The sequence below is a fragment of the Equus asinus genome, chromosome 8, assembly GCF_041296235.1.
Source record: "Equus asinus isolate D_3611 breed Donkey chromosome 8, EquAss-T2T_v2, whole genome shotgun sequence".
Lineage (NCBI taxonomy): Eukaryota > Metazoa > Chordata > Mammalia > Perissodactyla > Equidae > Equus > Equus asinus.
Window position 1 is genome coordinate 69847282 of NC_091797.1, and position 6138 is coordinate 69853419.

A 6138-nucleotide genomic window follows, 5' to 3' on the forward strand; every position below is an offset into this window, starting at 1 on the left:
TTTACAAATGTAACATGTGGTTCTGGATTGGGTCCTCGTTTGAGCAAATCTACCTTAGAGACACTTGGGGGCAGAAGGGGGCACGTTGAATATGGACGGTATGAAATGACATTAGGGCTTTATTGTTAATTTTGTCAAGTGTGACAATGACGTTGCTGTGGCTGTCATGTAGGAACAGGACCTTATTCTTTTTTTATTGAGATACAATTGACACATTAAAATGTCCTTATTCCTAGAGAGAAGTACAAAGTGCTTAGGAGTAAGATGTCATGATGTCTGTACTTCACCATGAAATTACTTCAGCAAAGACGAAAATAAATGAAGCAATAGGCAGATGCCTACAATAACCAAGCCCAGGTGCTGTGTAAGTGGCTGCTCATCAAACTGCTTTCTCTTCTTTCCTAAGCTTGAAAATGTCCTTGGGGTCAGAAACACCGCATGAGAAATAAGGGAGAAAAGCGCTCGCTGTTGTTGGATGTCCCTATACGCCTACTTTAAAAATCCTCACTACTGTTTTTCTTCCTTCTTCTCCCCAAAGCCCCCCAGTACATAGTTGTATGTTCTAGTTGGGGGGTCCCTCTGGTTGTGCTGTGTGGGATGCTGCCCCAGCATGGCCTGACGAGCGGCACCATGTCCAAGCCCAGGATCCAAACCGGTGAAACCCTGGGCCACGGAAGTGGAGCACACGAACTTAACCACTCGGCCACGGGGCAGCCCCTTCACTACTATTGACTACACATAAAATAATGCATGTGGCGCATAGGGGCGGCATGATTAGACCAGAATCAACCTGAAACCACCACCCAGACGAAGAACTGCGACATTCCTGGCAGTTCCCATTTCCATCTCTTCCTTCCTGTTCCGTCCTCTCAGCTCCCGAGTCAGAGCTCCCCCGTGCCTGAATTTCGTCTTCATCATTCGTGGGCTTTAACTTTGAGGCGTACCTTACACGCAGTTAGTGCACTAATCCTAGGGTATGGGTGATTCATTTTTGCAAATGTTTGCACCCATGTAACTGCCGCCCAGCTCAACACGCAGGGCTGTCCTGCAGCCCAGAAAGCTCTCAGTGCCCGTCACTCCCGACAACAGAGCCACTATCCTGGCCTCTTTCTCCACAGGTCGGTGTTGCCTGTCCTTGAACTTTACGAAGATGGATCACAGCACTCGCTCTTCGTGTGTCACTTCTCTCAGGAAGCATCATGTCTGTAAGATTCACCCATGAGTTGCATCATCCTCTGGCTTTTGCAAAACAGTCCTAGCGCATATAGAACATGTAAACGTGTTTGTCTAGGTGTATACACACCTGTAGACATTGTATCTTTCAGTTTTGCTTGTTTCTGAGCTCTATGAAACAGCATCACAGTGCAGAAGAAACATCAGCCTAAGAAAGTATGGAACCCACTGGCAGAGGCAAATACAGAGATGGACACCGGACCCTCGACCACTGTGACGGCACAGGGAAGTCACTTGTAATTCCAGTATAAAGTTACAGGACAAAGTATTACAAAATAACTGTAACTAAAAAATATTTTTAAAAGATACACACCATGAACAGACATAAATTGTGACAACAGCATCATAGAATGTATGTGCGGGGGCAGCTAACATGTAGGGGTTTTTATAGGATTGGACGTAAGTTGTTATCAGCTTAAAATAGACTTTTATAAGATATTTTATGTAAGTCCCAAGGTAACCACAGAAAATACCTCTACACTGACACGAGAAGGAGAAAGGAATCAAAGCATATCAATATTTAAAAAATCAACAAACACAGGAAGGTGGCAAAAGAGGAGAAGAGATGACAAGACTAACAGAAAGGAGGAACTTGGAGGCAGTGATAAGCCTGTCCCTGTGGTAAAGGCTTTATGCAACTGGATTACAACTACGGAAATGTAAACGTCTGTTCATGAGAGTAAATGGATCAAACTCCCCAATTAGGACAGAGAGTGGCTGAACGGATTCAAAACCCAGACCCAACTCTGTGCTGCCTGCTGGAAACTCTCCTTAGATGTACGCACCCACACAGGCTGAAAGCAAAGCGATGGAAAAACATTCCAAGGGAAGTGATGCAGCCTGGGGCACGCACAGCGCTGCTTCCGCTGCTCTCAGGCCCTTTGGTTCCCGCCTCCATCGTCTCCGAGCTGTTTCACTGACAGACACGCAAACTTTCTCATGCACAGAGGGTCAGTTAGCTTCCCTCCATCCCACAGGAAAAAACAGATTTTCCTTCACTGACACATTCATTTCAATATGCTTATCTATAGAGGCGTCTGTTTATTTTCCTTTGAACTTTCTAACATCTGCCTGGCGCCCTCCTTGAGGAAGACCTTTACTACTTTTCATTTTCATAGCTCTGTGCGTCGTGATTTTCCCTGTTTGCATCATCCTTTATCAACAGCATCCGTCTTTTGCATCCTGCTTTTCTTATTAAATGCCATGTTGATGGGGCCCATTCTGGGCTGTTCTGGGCAGCAGTGACTTCTCCTTCTCGCTGCTGCCAAATATTGCCTGGGAATCTAGACGGGATGACCCGTCCTTTCTTCTGATGATGGAGTGTGGGTTGTTTCCAGAGTTTTGCTGTTAGGAACCGGCTGCGACAGACATTCTCACTCAGGCTCCTGCCGTCCCCCCGCCCCCCCGTTTCCCTGAGGGCATACCCAGGGGTGGGTCTGCAGAGGGACAAAGTGTACAAAGGTCCACCTTTACAAAATCATGCCAACTTCTGTTCCAAAGAGGCTGCAGAGAGTCACACGCCCACTAGGGCTCCCCTTGACCCATGTCCTCCCCGACACTGGCCTGTGAGAGCACTTGCCCATGCGGGCCGAGTTCACCACTGTCCCCTGTGCCTGGAACAGTGCCTGGAGCAGACTAGGCTCTCCCCAAAGCGCATGAATGAACATGAGGATGAGTGTCTGCTGAATGCATGCACCCAACACCTCCTGAGACCTCAGCCACCTCTGTCCTGTGCTGCACGTGTAGGAGAGCAAAGCTGAGGGGACCCTGGGTCCCCCGACATCTCCAGCTTGGGGTGGGGAGGGAGGACGGTGCTCCTTCCCTTCGTGAGTCAGTCCTCCCCTCCCTTTGTCCTTCTGTCCTGCCCAGAGAGGAGCACACGAGCCTCTCATGTGGCCCTTTTGTGTGCACTTTGGACTTGGAGGCCGGAAATCAAGCCTCCTGTTTGGCCATTTGGGGGTCTCTTGGCAGTGACCCCGACACTGTGCTGCACGGCACCTGCGGAGGATTCAGCCTTCTCGCTGGGGCTGCTCACCATGCGCTTCTGACACATGCTAGCGGTGCTCAGACTCCCGACGTCCAGGGAAGATGGTTCCGGGCCCGCCCTGCCTCCGATTCACCTCCAGTTGGGGTGTGACGTTCTGGGACCATGTGAAACAGCACGTGCATCTGCTCCCGACAGCCACTCGTGGAAATGTCATGCTCTCCAAATGCTCAGAAGGGTGCTCTCACTTTGCCCTGGTCCCCCTGCGGATGGGTGATGAACTCCAGCATGGGCTCCAAATGGATCAGAGACATGACTTTCACAGGGGCGACTGCTGGACTCCAGAGCATCCAATGTCCCTGAAAGCATCTGCTCATCCCTGGGCTCCCGGAGGCTCTCACCCCCATCTCACACCCCAGCCTCAGCTGCTGACCCCTAGGAGCCAGGTCCAGCCCAGCTGTATGGCTGAGTCCACACCTGGGCAACCCTGGACTCACCTGGCACGGGGGGGTGCTCACCCTCCAGGACCCACCTGGTGGGCCTTTGTGGGAACTGCTTCGCTCCCCGGACCAAGACAGCCCTGCAGGCCCGGGGTCTCAAACCCAGATGGTTTAGGGACATGTCTGTAGGACACCGGAGTGCAGGGAACCGCACAAGCCCCGGGCGATGGCATTCAAAGCATCAATGCTTTCCAGCAGTGGACGAGTCCAGCAGGCTGAGGGGTTGAAATTCCCGTGCTCCAGCCTAGAGGTCAAGTCCATTCAGCCCACTCCCTCCCCTGGCTCAACTGCTGGGTCCCCAGACACAGCCCAGCGGGTGGGCGGAAGGGCGAGTGGGAGGACGAGGGGCTTTGCCCTTCCAGGCCTGACCCCGGCTAGCTGAGGGAACACACGCCCTGCGCATGCACCCCACCCTCCCGGGGCAGAGTGCCCTTTCCTGCCGCGCTCCAGGAGTGTTCCCTGGACAGCAAGCTCACCACAGCTCCTCAGCGGAGCCCAACGCCTGTGGATGCATGCAAAGACCCGGAGCCCGGACTCAGCACAGAGTTGTACAAGCTGTTCCCGGCAGCTCTGGTCACAACAGCCAAAAGGGGGAGACGACCCAGAGGCCCATCAGCCAATGGATGGACACACAAAGATTGGCACAGTCATACAGTGGAGTCTCATTCAGCCAGAAAAAGGGACGAAGCACTGATTCATGCCACAACATGCGTGAGCCTTGAAAAGGTTATGTACAAGCAGCCAGACACAAAAGGACAACTATTGCACGATTTCCTCTGAGACGAGGTGCTGAGAATTAGGAGGTGCAGAGATAGAAAGTAGACAGGAGTTTGCCAGGGCCCGGGTGTGATGCTAATGGGCCCGGGGCTTCCTTCTGGGGCGGTGGACACGCTCTGGAAATGAACGGCGGCAGTGGCTGCACAACACCGTGAATGCAGTCAACATCACTAAGGTGAATCTTACGTTGTGCGCGCATCACCACAATGCAATTGTGGTGTGAAAAAGGCATGGACTGAAGCCAAAAGGGAGTGTCAGTGCGGTCGGGACGCACCACAATCCGAATGTGAAGCCACGCCTCCTCACTCCCGCAAGCTGAGGGGCAAGCTGGTGCAAATCTCCTCCTGCTGCGACGCCCGGCTCAGAAAGAAAGAGACCCTGGGTCCCCCTCCAGCGCCGCCCCTGACTCCCAGCTGCCTTTCCACCCGCAGGGACGCCTGGTGTGGTGGATGCTGTTTGGGTTCCAGTGTGGCGCCTGCCGCAGGGACGGTCAGGGTGTGCTGGACCATATGTAAGATATGCCTCTGCTGGCCACTCTCTGTCCCCATCCCAGCCACAGCGTGGTAAGGTGCAGTGGGGTGCATCTGGGCCCTGGCTTCCAATCCCAGCTCTGCCCACTGGAGCCCTGTGACCTGGGCCTACTACCCCGACCTTTGGCCTCATTCTGTTTCCCTGACCCACCAGCCTTTCACTCCAGCCTTTGGCCTTTGCACTGGCTGTTCCCTCTGCCTGGACCTCCCGGCAGCCAGCTCCTTCCCACCATGCAGGTCGCAGCACAAATGTCACCTCTCCAAAAAGCTCTCCAGGACACGGAGTCTAAAGGGAACGAGAGCTCATGGCCGGCTGCCAGTGGCTCTGAGTCCCTGAGACCACGGAGACCCCAGTCATCCGGCAGCCTGCGGTGCCTGCAGTGCTCTGGGGCCGCTGATGGGGGCGGGCGGTGCGGGTCCCAGGGCCCAGGCATCACTGATACCACGTCTGACACACAGAGCACTTCCTGAGAACCAAGTGCTGCAGGTTGAACTTCGACCCTCCATCATCAATTTTAAGACACATCCTGATTTCACATGAAAATACAAAAACTCAGGGAAATGCGATCACAACACTCACAAACCGTTTTATGGCACTGGTGCCTCAGGGGCAGTGCTCAGAAATGCCGCCCCAGGTCACAGACCAGCCGCTGAGTGACCGGTGAGGAGCACAGGAACAGATGTAAACAACGGCCCGGCTTCTCAGACCTGGGAAAGGCAGGCTCGGGGACAGGCAGCTACTCCACAAAGCAACACGCCCTGGGCACTTCTCAACGGAGCCTGGACGAGGGGGCAGCCCGAGGCCGGAGGGGGCGGCCCAGGGCAGGGCAGAGTCCAGGCTGAGCGGGGCAGCTGTGCAGCAAGATGGCACGGGATTGCATCAGGGCCATGCTGCTGTGGCCTGCAGCTCGCCAGGGCCCTCCCGGGTGGTGTGACCCTGGCCCCTGCATGCCCTTGCCCGGTGTGAGGAGGCTGGCCTGGGAGCTCAATTCCACCACAATCCCGAGAGACAGCTCTCAGCCCTGGCTGCCCCTTGCAGAGCCCTGGGGCTCCGTTCTTTCTGGAACGCTTGTCTCATGACGAGAACTGTGCTCTAAGGGCGTTCACTAGATGG